The sequence below is a fragment of the Pinus tabuliformis genome, chromosome X (assembly GCF_031772625.1).
Source record: "Pinus tabuliformis cultivar Carrire ecotype Pingquan chromosome X, CPIR1, whole genome shotgun sequence".
Classification (NCBI taxonomy): Eukaryota; Viridiplantae; Streptophyta; class Pinopsida; order Pinales; family Pinaceae; genus Pinus; species Pinus tabuliformis.
This window is the reverse complement of record NC_142308.1, coordinates 973,861,079-973,884,448: the sequence shown is the minus strand read 5'-3', so window position 1 is coordinate 973,884,448 and position 23,370 is coordinate 973,861,079. Positions and strand designations below refer to the sequence as shown.

General features: G+C 37.8%; 1 pseudogene; it reads left to right on the top strand.

Moving 5' to 3' along the window:
• The first annotated feature begins 10,757 nt into the window (after positions 1-10,757).
• Positions 10,758-23,338, top strand: LOC149142979 (pentatricopeptide repeat-containing protein At4g33990-like; annotated as a pseudogene).
• Positions 23,339-23,370: the final 32 nt, after the last annotated feature.

Here is a 23,370-nt window from a genome sequence, read left to right as displayed (position 1 = left end):
TGGTTCAAGGCTTGTACAAGGCAATCAGGTTAGATGTCAAGTATCTTCAAGTCTTTGGAGACTCTGAGATAGTGGTTAAGCAGGTACGTAACACTATACATTGCTTATCAGGTCACTTAAAACACTATCAATCTTTAGTACAATATCTGACCGAGCATTTCATAGTGTTTAATATTTCTTCAATCCCCAGACTCCAAAACGCAAGTGCAGACCTTTTGGCTAACGTAGCTTCTAAGCTTATTCCCTCCGAAGATTTTAGTCCAGATAGATTCTTAATAGAATTAATCTTTAGACCATCCATTCCTGACAACATCACAAATTGGAGAGTATTCAATGACGATCCAGATATCGTAAATTTCCTCACATCTGAAGGATCCTACTCTAATCAAATAATTGATGAAGACCAGCACGATCAACAATTGCAACAAAATAGCACTAATAATGCTATACCGAAGTCAGTGGTTAAGTTAGAAGACTTATACGATTTGAAAGATCGGTTTAAGAGGTCTACCAATTCAAAACTCTACAGTTCAACCTTGAACTATGAATTAGTAAACCTAGGGACCGATACTAAACCACAAAACATTAATCTAGGCCTCGACCTAGCCCCTGAAGAGAAACTAGCATATATTCGTCTTTTGAGACAATATAAAAATGTTTTTGCCTGGAATTATGATGAGCTGAAAACATACGACACTTCTATCATCCAACATACTATTCCTATGATTGATAACGAAAAACCTGTCCAACAAAAACTGAGAAAAATCCACCCCAATTTAGAAAATCAGATAAAAACCGAGCTCAACAAGTTACTGAAAGCCAGGATAATCTTCCCCGTCAGACATTCCAAATGGGTCTCCAATATGGTACCCGTTAGAAAGAAAAACGGAGACATTAGGATTTGCATTGACTTTCGGAATCTTAACAAAGCCTGTCAAAAAGACAATTTTCCTCTTCCACCTATGGAGCAAATACTGCAGGCGGTGGCAGGTTCAGAACTAATGTCTTTCTTGGATGGATTTTCAGGGTACAATCAAGTGTTGGTACATCCTGATGATCAGTTGAAAACCACATTCAAAACTAAATGGGGCACATATGCATATCGGAAGATGCCATTTGGTTTGATTAATGCTGGTGCTACATTTCAGAGAGCCATGGACATTGCATTCAAAGGTTTAGTCAATAAATCTGTAGTAATTTATTTGGATGATATAACAGTGTACTCCAAGAAGCGAAGCGACCATCTCAAAGACCTGAAACAAATCTTTCAACAGTGTTTAAGGTATGGAATTTCACTTAACCCAAAGAAATCTTTTTTCGCATTAAGTGAAGGGAAACTTCTAGGATTCATAGTGTCAAAGTCCGGTATTCACATTGATCCCGACAGAATCAAAGAAATTTCTGAAATATCCCTACCTCATAACAAAAAATCCATGCAATGTTTCCTTGGTCAAATCAATTTTGTAAAGAGATTCGTTCCAGATTTTTTGCAAATCATGTCTCCTTTGCAGACCATGATTAAAAAGAATTCAAATTTTAAATGGGGTCAAGATGAACATGAAGCATTCAACCTGATTAAGCAAGCTATTATTAATGCTCCATCTTTAGCAACCCCGAATTTTTCATAATATTTTATTTTATACACATTTTCCTCAGATAAGTCATATGCCGCGATACTAACTCAAGCGAATCAAGAAAAAGCGGAAGCTCCAATTGTGTTTTTTAGCTCAAATTTACAAGGTGCTGAACTCAATTATTCAGACGTGGAGAAACAGGCTTATGCTATTTTCAAAGCGGTCAAGTACTTCAGACCTTTCTTACTTAAAACCCATACTAAGATCATAGTACCGTTTCCAGCGGTAAGAAATCTTCTAGTACAGAAGGATGTGGGTGAGAAAAGGGCCAATTGGGTTACTGCCTTACAGGAATACGACCTTGAGATAAAACCAGCAAACATGGTAAGAGGTCAAGGCTTCTACAAAATGCTGTCCGGAGCATCGCAAATTTCTGAAACTGCATCTGAAGAGGTACAAATGGGTGAGGTAAGCCTAAACGATGCAGAATCATTATATGATGATATCATTTATTATCTTAAGAACGGGTATGCTCCTTCACACCTTGATCATACTAAGAAAAGAGCTCTAAGATTGAAAGCTAAACAATATCAGCTCATAAATGATATTCTTTTCAGAAAAAATTATGATTCTGTTCTTCTTAGGTGTCTTGAAAAAACTGAAGCTGAAAAAGTTTTGCAGGAACTCCATGATGGGCCAGCAGGCGGACACTATGCTGGAAATGCTATTGCACATAAAATATTACGCGTAGGATATTACTGGCCCACGCTATTCAAAGACTCACACAGTTACGTGAGAAGATGTCAAGTCTGCCAAACTACTGTTGGGAGACAAAAGAAGTCGTCCCTGCCACTACAGCCGGTAAACATCGACCAACCTTTCAGTCAGTGGGGCTTGGACATAATAGGTGAGATCGTTCCTCACTCTTCTAAGCAGCATAGATACATCCTCACGGCAACAGATTATTTCACAAAATGGGTAGAAGCAGTTCCGCTCAAGACAGCTAATTCTGAAAATATTATAGAGTTCATTGATCAATTTATAATCACTAGGTTTGGATTGCCATTTGCTTTAATGTTTGACAATGCATCATACTTTTCTGGAAATGCAATGACTGATTTTGCACTTAAAAGAGGATTCAAACTTAAATATTCGGCCAATTACTATCCGCAAGGTAATGGGTTAGCTGAGTCAACAAATAAAAACCTAATCAGGATTATTAAAAGAACAGTTGACCAGAATCAAAAGAATTGGCACAAAGCTTTGGTATATGCTTTATGGGCAGATAGGATAATGCAAAAAGCTTCAATCGACACTTCTCCCTTCAATTTAGTTTATGGGAAAGAAGTGGTTCTTCCAACTCACTTAGCCATTCCCTCTTTGTCTTTAGTACAATACATTGATAAAGTACCCTCTTCCTCCTTACAGCTGAGACAAATGGAAATAATTAAATTAGAAGAACAACGAGAACAAGCTAAGAAAACGCATGCTCATCATCAAGCGCTTGTAAAATCCTCTTTTGATTCAAACATAATGACCAGAAAAGATTTTCAGATGGGAGATTTAGTTTTAAAGTGGGATAAGGCTCATGAAGAAAAGGGCAAACACACAAAATTTCAAAGGATGTGGCTTGGTCCTTTTCAGATTGTTGAAGTCATAGGTCCATCAACATTTGTGTTACAGGATTTCACAGGTAGGAGGGATCCTTTGCCTGTTAATGGACAAATTCTCAAGAAATATTTTCCATAGAAGATTATTCTTCTATTTTTTGTAGAATAGTTTTTCTTTTCATAATAAAACTAGTTGTGAGTGGTTACATTAGGTATTTACGAAAAAGACACCAATTCTCTTTCAGATTTTGAACTTTTCGGTTGTATAAATGGCAAATCTTTTGGAAAATTGATCTTTATTATTGACAGATACAGTTAAAAACTTTAGTTTATATATGATATGAGCTTCAACTTCAAGGAATTTGATGAAAGCAACCTTTAGTGAAGAAATTGTTTTATATCAGCATAATGAAAGGTATCAATAACAAAATGAAGATTCTCTGTAGAACAGCTGTTTCCAAAAACTCTATTATTGTTGTCCAGAGCTATCTTAAGGAAACAATGACTTCCTCCCTGCTAAGGAAAATCGCAGCTTCAGAGGGATAATCCAAGGATACACTATATCTTGAAGAATAAGAGGTCTCATCACGAGCCGACTTATCATAATCACATATATCATAAATCGCTGACTTTGCCAATACTGTCTACCACAACAGGGCAATGACTCGAGATTGTTGCAATCAAAAGACAAGGGGTCTCATCACGAGCCAACTTGTTCAACAAAGTTATGAATCAAGTGAGTGATTGTGTCATAATTTGGCTACCAAACCAAGACATTGTTCTTTAAGAATAAAAAGAAAATCAAAGCAATAAGTGTAAATATGGATTTTTCTTTGAAAGTTGTAGGTCACCTTAAGTAGGATACAGGATCATTGCTGGGTAACAGGTAACCCTGTCGAGGCTATAAACGCCTGTTGGCAGCAGAGGCTCTACCTACGACAAATGAGCATATTTAAAACTGGTTTACAGAGGAGACTTTATTTTATCTTTACAAGACCAAGTAATGGCTGATGTAAATACAAGAACTAGCCTAAGGAAGCAAATAAATAGAATGAAAAGAGGATGAAACAAAATATCATTGACAGTTTAAAGCATAATGTACTCTCTCTGTCCATAACAAAGTTTAATTTTCTGAAATTTTTTCTGTTTTGGAAGTTTGAAAATTTCAATAGGAAAACAAAGATAACTGGTTCTTCCAAGTGAATCTCCAATTGTTGTGGCCACCAACAACCCCCCTCCTTATTTAGTATTAGCAATAACACTAGGTAAGTGGGGACCCTTAGTAAAAATTTCAAAAAATTCAATTAAAACTCATGTATTATACTCCTTAAGAAAATATCGCATCGCGCGAAGAAGATAGGACATTTCCTTGTGAGTAGAATGATAAACTGTGAGAGTGCGACGCGAAATCCATCGCATCGCATGCATTAAGAAATGCTCACAAACGAAAACTTTAAGAAATCGCTGATGGCCGATATGCGACATCGCATATCGCAACATCGCAAAAACAACACATAACTATTTAACGAATTGTAATAATCTGCGATCTTGCGATAATGCGATAATGCGATCGGCGATCCTGCGATCGCGCGAAACAACAACCTGCAATCCTGCGATTGGCGTGATCGGCTAACCCTGCGATAACACATATTGATAAAATGCAATAACGCGATGATGCGATGCTGCGATGCGAATCGCAGAGATCGTCCATCGCAGATTTTCCCCGGCTCAACATTCAAGAAAAATTGAATACGCGTGTTAATGAAAATTAATGAATGTACGCCAAGTGTTAATGAAAGACAGTTTTGTGTTTTTCGAAGAGTTAGTTCACGTCAGGTGGCATGTTTTTGTACATCCGTAGAGCTCAGAGCTTTCTTGTCAATTTTTATTATCATTACGCTCTCCTTATGTGTGAACTGCAGGAAGGAAAAATAGAAACAATATGAAGCAATGTGCAGGGAGCGATTAAGGAAAAAGGATAAAGCTCCAAAGCTCGGAAGCAGAGAAGAAATGCCCTCATGAACTGATACTGCATGCAACAGAGCCGCAAATTTCAGAGCACTGCTAAGCTATTCATTACAGATCTATCAGTCATAGCCATGGTTCAATGAATGGTTGAACAATGCTGATATCAACAGGCGATTTAACGCTCAAGGGTAGAAGTTCACAAAAGCAGTATGTTTGCAAAATTTTAAAGCTTATACCCGGGGAAGGAAAGGCGCTAAAGGCGAAAAACGCACCAGAAAGGCTTGGATCAAAGAACGGAGGTAGTTTTCAATGCGCGATTAGCGCCTAGCACTAATCGCGCATCACTGAGAAAATTGCTCAAAAAGCAAAGTCCTTAACTGCTTAGTCACTCGTAAACCCGAAAACGCAAGAAAGCAAAGGCAGAGGCAATTTAAGGGTTAAACAAGTGAAATTTGGGTTATTACTGAGCATACACAGTAAATCCACATAGCCAGAGATGATTCTCAAGTATATCTGCTATTTTGCTGGAAAAAATGTTGCCACCGCTTGCCATTTCTGTTTGTTTAGCTCAACCAAAAGTGGAAGACAGTCAGCCGACTCTACCCAGGCAAATATTGAATGCTCGCAACATTAAGGAGCAAATGCAGAAATAATTAGATATTAGATATAATTTTTAGAAATAATTTTGCTTAGAAAAAGGGCGGTCATTTAAACCGTATCCTGAATATGTGTAATTAAGTTATTTAATTAGTAGTATTTAAACCCTTCTCATGCATTTAGAGAAGGGTCCATAAATTTATCAAAAACTTGTCCTCAGAACATGCACTTTTGCACCCTCCGAGGAGGTTTTGGTGAATGAATGGATCAAGATTTGTTGATGTTTGCATTTGATATCTGCTACTGATGTTGCACTTCTGTACTCTTAGTAGATGTTAGAGCAAGGAGAAATAAATCATTATTGCTTGAAGCTTATGAGTAGGACCAGTCATAAATGGTACTTTTATCTCTTGACCATTTCTGCTTATATGTTAAAGTGATATACAGTTTTTAGTTGTTTATATGTTATTGCATGAATGCTTGAGTTACCATTTGGCACTTTTGTACGGTGGAGCTATTTATTTATGTTTAATGTATGAATAGCTTATTATGCGATAAGCTGTTCACAACTGTTTTGCCCAACTTCTTATGCAAAATAGTTCATCTTAATTGATTTCCTTTCTTATAATCGCTGAATGATCTTTATTACCAGTTGTTATATGAAATCTCTTTAGATCGCATAATAGAAGAGTTACATCCCGGGTTAGCATATATTAGATGTGCTGTTTTTATTAGATTACCATAGTATAGAATTAGATTAAATTTTGAATTAGAATAGCTTAGATAGTTACTGTTAGATCAGCAACATCCAATTCTACACACACACACCCATAGATTGGGAAACTAGTCCCATTATCCCCAGTCGGACCCGCTATACCAAACGGATAAGGAGCTGCCAACCAAGGTCCGGACCGGGCGGGTATCCCCCTTGTTGTCGACCCGATTTTCGGGGCTTCAACAAGTTCCCTATTATGACTTTCTTCATTATAGAGGTAGTCTTCTCCATACCCACATGCTCACCCATGACCTACCTTACCTTCTCTTTTTTTGCTCTAATGCACTTCCTTTTATGTTTACTTCTTAGAACCCCTTATTTTTCAAGGTCCCCCTCCCTCACCCCGCTCCCCGCTCCCACCCCACTCCCACCCCCACATTTCATGTACACCTCTAGGTTGTGCTTCTTATGACAAAGCTCCTAATCCCCAACACAATCCTGTACCACAACATTCCTCAAAATCTCATTCTATACATGTGTTTCTAGAACTTCTTCATATGCACATGCTCACCCATGACCTACCTTACCTTCTATTTTTTTGTTCTAATGCACTTTCTTTTATGTTTACTTCTTAGAACCACTTGTTTTTCAAGCTTAGAACCACTTATTTTTCAAGGTTCCCCCCCTCACCTCCCCACCCACCTCGCTTCCACCCCCACATTTCATGTACACCTCTAGGTTGTGCTTCTTATGACAAAGCTCTTAATCCCCAACACAATCCTGTACCACAACCTTCCTCAAAACCTGAGCTCGAAACCTCATTTTATACATCTATGTCTAGAAACTTCTGCCCTCCACCTCTACATGGATAATTTGTGATCGAACATGTGATAATAACTTTCTCCCTGACAATGTCTGACTTCCTTTAAAATTTTAATATTAGGTACCACCTTGAAATCTTTGATGCCTTTATACCATACCTTGTCAACTTGATCAAATTAAATTTTTGTCGCATCCTCCTCTGTTGGAACCTGTGTTGAGTGTTTATCTAGATCTTCTAATTTTTGGTTTATAAGTTTTTCCTCTCTTGGAATCACCTTGTCTCCTATGGTTTAGATATAGTAAGATGACTTGATTCTTTACATTTCCTCTGGCTAATCTTGACTTCTTAATTTGAATCGAGGACTCGAACCATATTCCATTTGTTGATAAGTTTGTCCCTAGAACATAAGATATATTTTAGAAATACCTCCTCCCTCTTCGAGTAAGCCACCAACGCCTCCATCATTGGCCTTCGCCTAGACATATCACCACACCACTAATTTACTTATTGTTGAACAATATTCAATAATCTTTATCAATCTCCACCTATAAACATTGACTTTAAAAGAAATATAACTATTCATAGTGAAATTGTAAATAAATTGTGATTGGGTAATCTTTATAGCGTTCCTAACAAGGTGAGGATAGCTTAGCTAGTTCATAAATGCACACAGAAGGAGTAATTTACATTATTGTTTACTCCCTATGAACTTTCAAAACCAATTGGGTATAAAATTAAATTCAAACATATAGTCATCCATAATTGGGTGAGAGTGTATTTGTCCAAGTTTTGATTGATTGAACGGTTTCTTTGGATACACGTACTCTTCTTTCCTTCTAGTATGGTCCGTGGGGAGTTCATTGCATTCAATGAAATACAAAATGTTCAATCCCTCTTCGATCTGAGATTGAAAGGATTGTCAATATGAAATGTTCAATCCCTCTTCGATTCAAGATTGAAGGGATTGTCATAAAGATAAAATAAAATAATTATATTTATGTCTAATTATTGACCATAAAGTAGGTCAAAAGGATTGTTAAGTACAATGATGTCTATACAAAACTAGAAAACCAAAACTATAGATACAATGAGTGAAGTAACTAATATCTGGCTTTCACAAAGAAGATCCAAGGGCTAATAAGTTTGAGGATCAAACCGATCTTTCCTAACATCCAAGGCTGAATGAAGAACATTGAAGAAACTCAACAAAGTTTGTTGGCCCAATCAAGCACTGGTGGAAAGTGCAGCTTGTCCACTAAATAGTTGTCTTGGGGAGTTCGCTCGTTGTCAAGGTCTGGAGGACCTAGTCCATCTCCTAGGAACGGATCTAAGATGTATATGCTACTAAGATCTCGTGTGGCGGGGTGAGGTCCAACGAATATTCACTGATCTAGAATCTGGATGTGTACTAGTATCCATCGGTCTCTTGGTGCCCTTGTCTGAAGGTAGTACCCTGAAAAATGTCGTGATCCTCTATGTGGGGTCTGGCTAATGTGAGGCTGAAGAATATGCACTCGGACCCTGAAAGCCTCTTGCATATATAAGGCCAAACATCTCTGATTGAGATACTTGAAAAAGTCGGTGAGGGTCTAAGAATCTCTGAACAAGCAATGAAGCCTTCCTTTGATCTCGTAGTAGACAGGGCATCCAAAAATGAAGTGCACCTCGATCTCCACTTCCTGAAAATGACATGCCTAGAAGATTTTGTTTGGTCTATCAATCTAGTGGTCCATCTCTACTCGAAGTCTATGAGAACCTACTTTGAAATGGCCTAGAGGAATGCGAAGAGCATGCATTGAGTGACGAAGCGTACATTGGGGTTGAACAATGAGCCCGTCTCTCAACTACAATAAGTGATTAGCATAGAAGGTCATCTTTGGGTGCAACCCTCCCAGAGGATTGACCGAGGTGACCTGGAAAAACTGCCTATAGATGTCCTCCCTGATTATCTTGTTCAGCTCCTGTGTAGTAGGGAAAAGGTGTCGAGGTGCATCTAAGGAATATTAGAAAGGAGGGAGACGATCCAATGGAATGCCCACTGACTCTAAGAGATCTAAAACTCCTGTAAACCAACATCTGGCTCAGCCCGAGAGAGTAGAGTGAACAATAGTCTCAGAAGAGAAATATGCTAAGTAAGGATATTGGTCCTTACTCTTTATCGAGTCTGCAAAGCTTCAGACACGATGCAAAAATGAAACCAATTTGAAGACCATCTCAAGCCGAAAAGGATGAGCTCCAATATTTGCAAGGATAATGTGTTGAGGTACTATCTGTTTGCATCTAATGATGCAGTAGAGAAGAAGAATCTAGAATCTCTCAGCTGAAGCCCAATTTGACTAATGTAAAGACGATCCCCAAATCTTTGAGCCATACAGAATAGTGGAATAGATGAAGGTGTCCATGAGGCTCAACCTAGATGAGATGTCTTGGAAGTGATGTTGAAAGCACCGTCTCCTAAGAAGGGCTAAGGATCCATATCCTTTGTTGATCTGAGGCTGAAGCGCTGGTCGCAAACTGAAGCCAGGACCTAAGAATTGCACCCCCAACTAAGTATAATGGTTGGTGATCTCAACCTCCTCCCTCTAAATATGAAGTAAAGGTCTGAAGTTTTCTTCACCCCATTGAATATCATTACCTCAGTTTTACCTAGGTTGACCGTCAACTGTCAAATATCACAAAATAGAACTAAGGCATCCAACTGCTTCTGTAATCCTTCCGAGGATGAGGAGAGGAGGATCATGGCATCAGCAAAAAGTAGAATAGACATCAACCCCTAATGGAAAAGGTAGTCATTGATATTGTAAATATGCTCGTATAGGAATGCCTCCCACTCATCAATATAAATACCAAACATGGTAGGGAACATTGTACAATCTTGTTTAACACCAATGGTTGATTCCATTAATCACAAACAATCTGATCAAATGAAACATTCGGATTCGAAACTACTAACTAGTTTAGCATGTTCCCTTCCGAAACAATAACCCTTTTACAGGCACTCTTCTCTCAAACATATTTGAGTATAACTTTGCCTTCAAATCCGCGAACCTTACTAGAATTTTGTACAATTTTTTTTTTTTTTTTTTTGCACTAGTGCACTATGACTCCTAGGCTGCATTCCATGGTTAGCAGCATGCAACAGGGAGAAACTTCGTGGTTTCTGCAATTAAACTATTAGAGTCAGCGGAACCCAACTGTGAATAAAGGAAATTGAATATGCGAATCCCTAGAAAACGAAGAGTATTAACACGATCCTTAAGCAATTTGCACATACTATACAATGTAATCACAATGTAATCCACACCTCTGCTGTCGATGTCAAAACACTCTCTAAACATGGCCGTTTGAAGGAGACGCTCGATATTTTTCACAATAAGGGTATAACCCTACAGTCTTCTGCATATGTCTATCTCTTGTAGGGCTGCATTCGAAAGAAATCCTTATCAGATGCGAAACGAGTCCACTGTCACATGGAAGAGAGTGGATTCACGGGAGACATACTTTCTCACAACACATTATTGAACGTGTATGTCAAGTGTGGAAGTCTTGTGGATGCTTGTAGACTTTTTGACCAAATGACTAAAAGAGATGTGTGCTCATGGAAAATCATGGTTGCAACTTATGCAAGTCATGGTCCTGCTGAAGAGGAAATGGCATTGTTTCGAAGAATGTGACGAACAGGCTGCCAGCCTAATCCCTTTGTTTTTTAAGGCGTTCTTTCAGCGTGTTCAAACTTGGTATCACTAGAACAGGGCATAAAAATCCATCAAGAAATTATAAGAAGTGGATTTGAGTCCGATCTTTCCATTGCTAATGCCCTTGTAGAAATCTACGAAAAATGTGGACAAATGGAGAAGGCAAGGGAATATTTTGACAAAATGCATCAACGAGATATTGTCTCTTGGACTGCGATAATTGCAGGATGCACACAGGTTAGGCTTGTTGATGAGGCTTTGGATCTTTTCAGGGAAATGCCTCAACGAGATGCCATCTCATGGAATGCAATGATTGCAGGACTTGCATGGAACGGTTTTGTTGGAAAGGCCTTCGAGCTCTTCAAGGAAATGCCTAAACCGAATGTGGCTTCATGGAATGTGATGATTGCTGGATTTGCACAGAAGGGGTTTGTTGATAAGGCCCTGAGACTTTTTAATGAAATGCCTCAAAGGGATGTGGTTTCATGGAATGTAATGATTGCGGGATATGCACAAAATGGGTTTGTCAATGAGGCTCTGGAACTCTTTCAAGAAATGCCTCAACCAAACATGGTTTCATAGAATGTGATAATTGTGTGATTCACACAGAATGGTCATGGTGAGAAGGCCCTGAAGCTTTTTCGACAAATGGAATTAGCAGGTGCAACGCCAATGGCCATACTAAAAAATGTATGCAAGTATTCTTCCGGCTTGTGCCAAATTGGCTACTTTGGAGCAGGGAATGGAGATCCATGAAAAAACAATTAGAAGAGGATGTCAATCTGACGTCTTTGTGATGATTTCCCTTGTAGACATGTATGCACAATGTGGGAGCATAGAAAAGGCAAGGTAACTATTTGAAAAATTGCATCCTTGAGCTATCGTCTCATGGAATGCAATGATTGGAGGATATGCCATGAATGGTCGTGGGAAGGAGGCCCTTGAACTCTTTGAGCAAATGAAACAATCTGACATGACCCCAGATCACATCACCTTAGTTAGTGTTTTGTCTACGTGCAACCATGCAGGTATGGTGGATGAGAGCTATTTTCACTTCAATTGCATGAGAGAACATTATCACATTGCACCTGCAATTGAACACTATGTATGCATGGTTGACCTTCTCGGCCGTGCTGGCCGTCTTGATGAAGCATAAGACTTAATCATTGGGATGCCAATAAAACCAGATGTTGTTGTGTGGATTTGTTTGCTGAGTGCTATTAGAATACATAACAACTTACATCTAGCTAAAAGAGTGACAGAACATATTTTTGAATTGGACCCTGAAAACACAGCACCTTATGTCCTTCTGTCAAATATGTATGCTACACTTGGCAGGTGGGGTGACATTGAAAAGGTACGAAAAATGATGAGAAATAGAGGCATAAACAAGACACCTGGTTGCAGTTGGATTGAGGTCAATAAACACGTGCATGCTTTCCTTGAAGGAGACACATCACACCAACAAATGCAGAAAATCTATAGAGTTGGGGAGACTAACTTGGGAGATGAAAGAAGCGGTGTATGTTCCAGATAAAAGGTTTGTATTGAATGATACCAGGGAGGAAAAGAAAAAAAAAATTCTTTGTTACCATAATGAAAAACTAGCAATTACATTTAGTCTAGCAAACACATCCCCATGGGAACAATGATTCAAGTTATCAAGAATCTTTGATTGTTTACCGCTAGGGAACCAAGTTCATTTCCAAGACTGTTACATTAGAGATCGTTGTGAATGATGTCAACCATTTCTACGATTTCAGAGGACAATGCTCTTGTGGGGATTATAGGTGATGCAAGATGAAGCAAGGGATTACTGCTCCAAGTTTGGATTATAGCAATTTGTGTCATGTTGTTATCATTCCATCAGAGCAAAGGACTCAGTTTATTTTGACTTTTTAAAGCAGTGTAATGTTTGAAGTGCATGTAGATCTGCTATACTTATTTGGCCTTAATGTAACAAATCAATGTGGGGATTCATTCTTGTTACTGATAATTGTATGCAAGTCATGTAGATATAAGGAGCATTATTATATTCACAAGACACCTTGTTCATCATTGAGAATTTATCATAAAATGGATGCTTATGATGTATTTATTTTCATTTAAAAGAGAAATGTAAAAATTTAGTCCATGTACAATGGGCTGCTCTTCATCCAGTGCTCAATTTGGAAGGAGGATGATCAATTCTTGTGAAAAATATTCCATCAGTCTCAGCAAAGAGCATACAATAGTGGCTAGTTCATTCATGTCATGAAGGGAAGGAGATTCAACTTTAGTCTTTGCATCAAAGAGGAAGAACTTTATTTTCCCATCTTGAACTAATTCTGCAGAGGTCTAGACAAGTCTATGGGATTAGCCACCAAGAGAAAAACATAAAATAGGTCAGAAGCCATATGTAACATAAGTTGAAATAAAAGGTTTATTCTAGCACACGATATTCAAGGTTGCTACTATTGAAGAGGCCAAGGTTATGATGAGTATAAGCGATTCCTTTTAAATTGTAGTGTTAGATGGTTGTAAGAGGATTAAAATTTGAGAGTTGATGGGAAAATTCCAGGTTTTAATGGTTAGCTGTTTTCACAATCAGAAACTAAAACTTAGAACACTATAAGGAGAAGAAAAGGTAATTATTAAGAAGAGAGATAAGGTCAAGAAAGAATGAGGCTAAGGATACATGACGATATGCGATTCAAAAGACATGGATGCAAGAGGGATTCTAAACTTCTAGTGTGAGGGTACTCCCATGTAATAGTTGATAGATATTCCTCCCACTTTGATATTGAAATGAAAGTCACATGGATAGCTTTAATGGATGAGTGCTCAAGCAAGGCTGAATATAAATAATCAAGAGAGACTCTTGACCCAGAAATACTCTTTTCTTTATAAAATTTAAAATCTTTTACAAACTCAAATTCTCTTGTAAAATAAAGCTATGTTATTTAGAGACTTTGGCAGAAGTTCATAATGTTGACATTTTATAGCCAAGAAGTGGATAATATATGAGAATTTGCTTGTTTACAATTCGTTTCTATGGAATTTGATCCAAAATACCAAACTCAGAAAGAATAACCCTTCAAAAGTTCGTAGTGGAGAATATGAAATAGTTATTGTGCTACCAAACTAGATGTAATCTTAAGACAAGACAAAAATGAAGGGTGTTGCTTCGAATGCATGCTATAATACACCTTTAAAGGTGAGCCGGACAAATACACCATTAGCTTAAAAAATTGGATTTGGAGTAACCCTTGTTACCCCTAATATTACGTGAGTGGTAAACTTGTGATTTTCGTCAAATGACATAGGTGACATGTTGGGATGCTGATGGACCTTCTATTTCTACTTGGAGATAGTTCATTTTGGTCGGCCATAGTGATGATTGTAGATCCTCTTACATCACCATGATGTTAATGCATATTGATTTAGTGGATTATATGTCTTGGCTCCTGTTTTGTTCTTTATGGTTACACTTATGGATAGTTGTGCTATGATATGTCACTAGTGGATGGCCCATGTATTGGCACTCTTCACATTGAATATCTCTTCACATTGAATATCACATGTTTTATTTGGGCCATAATCAAGGGCGTTGGGGATCCAAGATTTGACGAAGTTTTCAAGGGTTTGACCAAGCCTATATGGCAATGCCTTGGACCTTTGGGGTGATTCAACATATGATGTGGCACTAGGGGGAAAAGAGCAACAAAATAGTGTGGAACACTTGGCCAAATGGTATAGGGCATTATAGATCGTGATGATGTGCAAATGTTTCTTAGAAATGTATAAAAACGTAGTCAACTAAAAAGTTGTTGTTGGAAAGGTCAATATAGCTAGTGGTGGAAGTTATTATTCCTAAGATGATGAGGATAAGGATAAAAAATAGTTATTATAAGTCAAGTAATTAGTCTTCTATAAGTGGTAGGAATCTCCATATATATCGATATATATATATATATATATATATCTATCTCTACCACACCCCTTGGCACTATTATACACTCAAATATATTTCCAAGTGTGCAAGAATAATGTCAATTAGATTTTAGATGCAAAAGTTATGCCTCACAAAAGTTGACTTATCATGTTTGACCAACATAATTTGAGAGGATCCTACAACATTCCCTTTACTTATGAAAAAGGGGTTAGCCACGTGGGACCTATTAATAAGACTCTAGGAGAGTTGAGTTTTAACGTATTTCAAGGATTGAATGTGCCAAATTTAACCCCTAGTTGGTCATCAAGTTGTGTTATAAATTGGTTACTAGGAGGGAAAGGGGTTTGATTCTATTCTAGTGCATTTTGTTCCTTAGTAAAGAAGAGTAGTTGAGAGTGGATAGGGAGATGGATTGTTTTCTGTAGTATTTCATTGGACATAGGTATAACTACTTTTTATTTGTATTATTATTTAGAGAAAGAGGGAGCATAGTAGCCTCACCTTCCAGCGTGGTTTTCTCGTAAAAGGGTTTACCAAGTCATATCTTGGTGTTATTGCGGTTTGTGAGTGATTGTTTTATCTTTTTTCTATTTTTATCATTTATATATTGTATGCATTAGTAAATCCATAAATACAAGGAAAGTTAACCCTCATAGTATAGATTTTGGATTTCAATATATTATATTAGGTTTGTTGTGACAAATTGTCTAGTGGAATACATGGTAGTTTACCGATCAAACTTCTTAGGAAGTCCACATGTTGGGAGTGAAAGTATAATGGCATGTTTTGTCCATGCTAGAGAAAGCAAGCAAATAGAAAACCCCAAATTCACTTTTTCCTCTCTCGGTTGTGTGTAGAAGGGATTGCAAATCTAGGCTTGAGTCACCTCCAAAAAGTATTTTCATGAACAAAACCTCTCCTTATTTGACCATCTACTTGCCTTTTCACCAAACACTCCCTTCATTTGTTGTTGCCTCCACTTTGTAGTTCACTTGGTCTCTTTTTCCTAAAATGTGTACACAATCCTTGACCACAATGTCCTAGTGTCAAATGAGTCTTCCTTATGGTTAAGCATCTACTAAATTGTAATTCAATCAATAATGATAAATATGTGTTGTGATCATAATCTATTGGTTCGTTGGTTACCTATGTGAAATTATGGAAGTGTGTGGCATATGAGGAGGGTTTTTTAAGATTATTTGTCACTAATAATGTTTAAGAAAAAGACAAATTAAACCTTAATTTTAGATGACGAGATAGCTAACGCAATAAGAAATCTTCTAGGTGAAGCATTGATTTTTTTTTCTCATGTAACCCAAGTTTCTCAAGGATGGAAGGAAGAATATTATACTTATTATTTTCCTTTGCCTCTTTGGTAGAATCAAACATTGGACCTACTTTATTAGACATCAGTGTCACCTCATCATTCTTTGACAATGGGACCTTTCTTTCATCCTCCAAAAATCATTCTTTAGCTACAACTTCTCCCTTTGCTTTATCCTTTTCTATGCTACCTACCTCTTAGATGAATTGCATACCACCTTTGGCTTCAACTTATCTAAAAATGGGCCCTTCACCTTTCAAAATATCTATTGGAGCTCTTTCTACTTTCCTCTAAACCCACATTCTAATTGATCTTGGATTATATTTCCAAACATGTCCAGTGACATGACAATTCAGGCATATAAATGAAAATTTCCAATAGTTCAATTATTGCATAAGCTTCCATTTACCTCATCCTATCTTGATTTCCTCTAGAATAGCCTCTCGAAGGTCCAATTCCACCAATATTAACAACTTTATTATCAACTTTGGATTATAAATTAACTGTTGTATCTATGAACTTTCCTTAGACCATCTCTCATTGCCTTCAAAGCTTCTTTGTTCCAAAGTTCCGTGGAAAGACCTAGAAGTTTCACCCATATTAGTTGAGCAAACCTTTTTTCCTTCTGGAATTAAAACCTGGCATTCACTTCTCCAGATGTAGTAATGGTGTAAACCAACACCATTTTCTTGCTAATACTTTTTTGACATCAGCCTCAGATTGAAACTCCAAGGCAAACCAACCATAAATTAGGATATGAAACTTTAAGGTACACCATAAAAACCTAACCATACCTTCTCCATCCATGAATGTAGAGAATCTAACAACAATGATTTCTTAATAAAGTTCCCTATTAGGACTTTCTCCGTTATAGAGGTAGTCTTCTCCAACCCACATGCTCACCCATGACCTACCTTACCTTCTCTTTTTTTTCTCTAATGCACTTCCTTTTATGTTTACTTCTTAGAACCCCTTATTTTTCAAGGTTCCCCTCCTCACCCCGCTCCTGCCCTCACCCCACTCCCACCCCCACATTTCATTTACACCTCTAGGTTGTGCTTCTTATGACAAAGCTCTTAATCCCCAACATAGTCCTGTACCACAACCTTCCTCAAAACCTTAGCTCAAAACCTCATTCTATACATGTCTTTCTAGAACTTCTTCATACCCACATGCTCACGCATGACCTACCTTACCTTCTCTTTTTTTGCTCTAATGCACTTTCTTTTATGTTTACTTCTTAGAACCACTTATTTTTCAAGGTTCTCCCCCCCCCCCCCCCCCCCCCTCACCTACCCACCCACCCTGCTCCCATCCCCACATTTCATGTACACCTCTAGGTTGTGCTTCTTATGACAAAGCTCTTAATCCCTAACACAATCCTATACCGCAACCTTCCTCAAAATCTGAGCTCGAAACCTCATTTTATACATCTATCTTTAGAAACTTCTTCCCTCCACCTCTACATGGATAATTTGTGATCGAACATGTGATAATAACTTTCTCCCTAACATTGTCTTACTTCCTTTAAAATTTTAATATTAGGTACCACCTTGAAATCATTGATGCCTCTATACCATACCTTGTCAACTTGATCAAATTAATTATTTTTGTCATCCTCCTCTATTGGAACCTCTGTTGAGTGTTTATCTAGATCTTCTAATGTTTGGTTTATAAGCTTTTCCTCGCTTGGAATCACCTTGTCTCATATGGTTTAGATATAGTAAGATGACCTGATTCTTTACATTTGCTCTGGCTAATCTTGACTTCTTAATTTGAATCGAGGACTCGAACCATATTCCATTTGTTGATAAGTTTGTCCCTAGAACATAAGATATATTTGAGAAATATCTCCTCCCTCTTCGAGTAAGCCACCTGTTGTACCTTAAGGAACCAATTTCCTGGCTGTAGAGAAATTGTGCTTAAGACATTAATTTTTGTATTTACTTTCACTTATTTGTCACTTGATTATATGTTGTGTTCTCAAATGAAGGACCCGAGAGACTTGGTTTTTAACTCTCAATACTTAGGTGACAAGGAAATATCAGAATGCCATTTGATAGCTGAATATGAATGATAAATAAAGAAAGCTTGAAGAATTGACAGACAATATGTTGTTTAACACAGGATCTACTATTTGTGACACTTGGAAAAGTTAAAGATAATATGTTGCCTTACACAGAAACTACTATCTATAACTTAGAAGAATTATGAAGGTGAGAACTGAGTCATAGACAATATGTTGTTTAACACAGGATCTACTATCTGTGACACTTGGAGAAAGTAAAGATAATATGCTGCCTTACACAGAAACTACTATCTATAACTTAGAAAGGAAGGTGAAAAATTCAAGTATAAGAGCACTCTTTTAAGGAACTTTAACTTTATCTACATAAGAAAATAAAGACCTGCAACTTCATTACCATACTTCAAGGAAGAAAACATAAGATTACACATAACATAGAAGTCACAAAATCATACCCCACAATACATGGAAACTTCTGATTATTTCATTAATCAACAATTATATTAGGAATACAGTGGCCTAGTCTCCGGGTTCTCCCAAAATTCCAAACCCATTACAATTCCCTGTTCGGGATTCTATCTCTTCCCTCTCTGATTAACTATCAAATCAGTTTTTGAAACTGATTTCTCGAAATAGCTAATAAACTACTTTATAACAGTTATAAAACTATTTCCTATTTGAAATTATTCAACTTTATTACATATAAAATATTGAAACTCAGAACATATGTAAAACTGCGCCAAAAGCTTTGGAAGGGGTCCACATATATGTCGAGAGTGTTCTGATTGGTGGAAACACAAAGAAACCCGACCAATCACCTTTTCTTTGGATTCGTCTCTAACATTGATTTTTCCCTTTACACAATGAAATCGACGCAAACCTTCAGTTACCGCGGAACTCAAAAAAGAATTAACTCTATTTAAAACCCATTGGTTCCGCCTTTTCAACGGTCTTCTGACTCCCTTACAGACTCGATTAGACATAAATCTATATTTAATAATTCATCGGGTCTGAAACCCATCGCAAATCGCAATCGACACTTTCAATTGGTGTATTAACCCAAACCTTAACAATCTGCAATATGGTGGACCCATTGAAAGTATAAAACATGGCATATATAATATTGGGTCTGGAATCCCCATCGCAAATCGCAATCGGCAGAATGATCCAACACATATACATAAGGAGTTCTATGGACCCGCCTGAGTTATTAAACACAATATATACATTTTCGGTTCCGGAACTTATCGCAAATCGCAATCAGCATAACCTGGGTGATACTTCATACTACTACCCCACTGTGATTTGTGATTGCGATTTGATCGCATCGCAACCTTGGCTGAATTGGGGGCCGATTCTTTAAAAATTGCATTTTTGCGATTTCGATTATTACAACAAACAAAATACTTCATTACTTTTAGAATTTGTGGGGGTAAAGAATATAAAGGAGCTTCATTGAGGTTGAACCCCCGCAGTGATTTTAGGCCACACATTGTGATAAAACTGATAAATAAGGCTTAAATCACAATATAAGCTACAACACCACCAACACCTCCATCATTGACCTTTGCCTAGACATATCACCAAACCACTAATTTACTTATTGTTGGATAGTATTCAATAATCTTTATCAATCTCCAGCTATAAACATTGACTTTAAAAAAAATATAACTATTCTTAGTCAAATTGTAAAGAAATTGCGATTAGGTAATCTTTATAACGTTTCTAACAAGGAAGGGTAGCTTAGCTATTTTGTAAATGCACACAGAAGGAGTAATTTACATTATTGTTTATTCCCTATGGACTTTCACAATGAATTGGGTATAAAATTAAATTCGAACATACAGTCATCCACAATTGGGTGAGAGTTTATTTGTCCAAGTTTTGATGGATTGAACAGTTTCTTTGGATACACGTACTCTTCTTTCCTTCTAGTATGGTCCATGGGGAGTTCATTGCATTCAATGAAATACAAAATGTTCAATCCCTCTTCGATTTGAGATTGAAAGGATTGTCAAAATAAAATGTTCAATCCCTCTTTGATTCAAGATTGAAGGGATTGTCATAAGGATAAAATAAAATAATTATATTTATGTCTAATTATTGACCATAAAGTGGGTCAAAAGGATTGTTGAGTACAATGATGTATATACAAAACTAGAGAACCAAAACTATAGATACAATGCATGAAGTAACTAATATCTGGCTCTCACAAAGAAGATCCAAGGGCTAATAAGTCTGAGGATCAAACCCATCTTTCTTAACATCCAAGGCTGAATGAAGAACACTGAAGAAACTTGACAAAGTTTGTTGGCTCGATGAAGCACTAGTGGAAAGTGTGGCCTGTCCACTAAATCGTTGTCTTGGGGAGTTCACTCGTTGTCAAGGTCTAGAGGACCTAGTCCATATCCCAAGAATTGATCTAAGATGTATATGCTGCTGAGATCTCGTCTGGCGAGGTGAGGTCCAACGAATATTCACTGATCTAGAATCTGGATGTGTACTAGTATCCATCGATCTCTTGGTGCCCTTGTTTGAAGGTAGTACCCTGAAAAATGTCGTGATCCTCTGTGTGGGGTATAATGGGAGGCCGAAGAAGATGCACTCAGACCCTGAAAGCCTCTTGCATATATATTTCCAAACATCTCTGATCGAGATACCTGAGAAAGTCGGTGAGGGTCTAAGAATCTCTGAACAAGCAATGGAGCCTTCCTTTGATCTCATAGAAGAAAGGGCATCCAAAAATGAAGTGCACCTCAATCTCCACTTCTTGAAAATGACATGCTTGGTAGATTTTGTTTGTTCTATCAATCTGGTTGTCCATCTCTACCCGAAGTCTATGAGAACCTACTCTGAACTGGGCTAGAGGAATGCGAAGAGCATGCATCGAGGCGAAGCGTACATTGGGGTTGAACAATGAGCCTATCTCTCAACTCCAATAAGTGCTTAGCATAGAAGGTCATCTTTGGGTGCAACCCTCCCAGAGGATTGACCGAGGTGACTTGGACAAATTGCCTATAGATGTCCTCCCTGATGATCTTGTTCACCTCTTGTGTAGTGGGTAAAAGGTGACTAGGTGCATCTAAGGAATATTAGAAAGGAGGGAGATGATCCAATTGAATGCCCACTGGCTCTAAGAGATCTGAAACTCTTGTAAACCAACATCTAGCTCGGCCCGAGGGAGTAGAATGAGCAATAGTCTGAGAAGAGCAATATGCCAAGTAAGGATATTGTTCCTTGCTCTTTATCGAGTCTGCAAAGCTTCGAACACGATGCAAACATGAAACCAATTTGAAGACCGTCTCAAGCCGAAGAGGATGAGCTCCAAAATTTGCAAGGATGATGTGTTGAGGTACTGTTTATTTGAATCTAATGATGTGGTGGAGAAGAAGAATATAGACTCTCTCAGTTGAAGCCCAATTTGACTAATGTAAAGATGGTCCCCAAATCCATGAGCCATACAGAAAAGTGGGACGGATCAAGGTGTCCATGAGGCTCAACCTAAATGAGATGTCCTGGAAGTGATGTTGAAAGCACCATCTCTTAAGAAGGGCTAAGGATCCATATCCTTTGTTGATTTGAGGCTGAAGCGTTGGTCGCAAACTGAAGCGAGGACCAGAGAATTACACCCCCAAGTAAGTATACTAGTTGGTGATCTCAACCTCCTCCCTCTAAATACGAAGGAAAGGTCTAAAGTTTTCTTCACCCCATTGAAGATCATTACCTTGGTTTTACCTAGGTTTACCATCAACTTTCGAAGATCACAAAATAGAAATAAGGCATCCAACTGCTTCTGTAATCCTTCTGAGGATGAGGAGAGGAGGATCATGTCGTCAGCGAAAATTAGAATAGATATCAACCCCTGATAAAAAAGGCAGTCATCGATATCGTAAATATGCTCATATAGGAATGCCTCCCACTCATCAATATAAATTCCAAACAAGGTAGGGAACATTGTACAACCTTGTTTAACACCAATGGTTGATTCCATGAATCATAAACAATCCGATTGAATCAAAAATTTGGATTCAAAACTACTAACCAGTTCAGCATTTTCCCTTCAGAAACAATAACCCTTTTACAGGCACTCTTCTCTCAAACATATTTGAGTAGAACTTTGTCTTCAAATCCGCGAACCATACTAGAATTTTGTACCAATTTTTTTCTTTCTTTTTTGGACTGGTGCACTATGACTCCAAGACTGCATTCCATGGTTAGCAGTAGGCAGCAGGGAGCAACTTTGTGGTTTCTACAATTAAATGACTAGAATCAGCATAACCCAACTTCGAATAAAGGAAATTGAATACCGAAATCCCCGAAAAACAAAGAGTATTAACACGATCCTTAAGCAATTTGAACATACTATACAATGTCATCACAATGTAATCCACACCTCTATTATCGATGTCAAAACACTCTCTAAACATGGCCAATTGAAGGAGATGCTTGATATTTTGCACAATAAGGGTATAATCCTACAGTCTTCTGCATATGTCTGTCTCTTGCAGGGCTGCATTCGAAAGAAATCCTTATCAAATGCCAAACGAGTCCACTGTCACATGGAAGAGAGTGGATTCATGGGAGACATACTTTCTCACAACACATTATTGAACGTGTAAGCCAAGTGTGGAAGTCTTGTGGACGCTCACAGATTTTTTGACCAAATGACTGAAAGAGATGTGTGCTCATGGAAAATCATGATTGCAGCTTATGCAAGGCATGGTCCTGCTGAAGAGGCATTGGCATTGTTTCGAATAATGTAATGAATAGGCTGTCAACCTGATCCCTTTGTTTTTTCAGGCATTCTTTTAGCATGTTCGAACTTGATATCACTAGAACAGGGCATAAAAATCCATCAAGAAATTATAAGAAGTGGATTTGAGTCCGATCATTTCGTTGCTAATGCCCTTGTAGACATGTATGGAAAATGTGGACAAATGGAGAAGGCACGCGAATTGTTTGACAAAATGCATCAACGAGATATTGTCTCTTGTACTGTGATAATTGTGGGATGCACACAGGTCGGGCTTGTTGATGAGGCTTTGGATCTTTTTGGGGAAATGCCTCAATGAGATGCCATCTTGTGAAATGAAATGATTGTAGG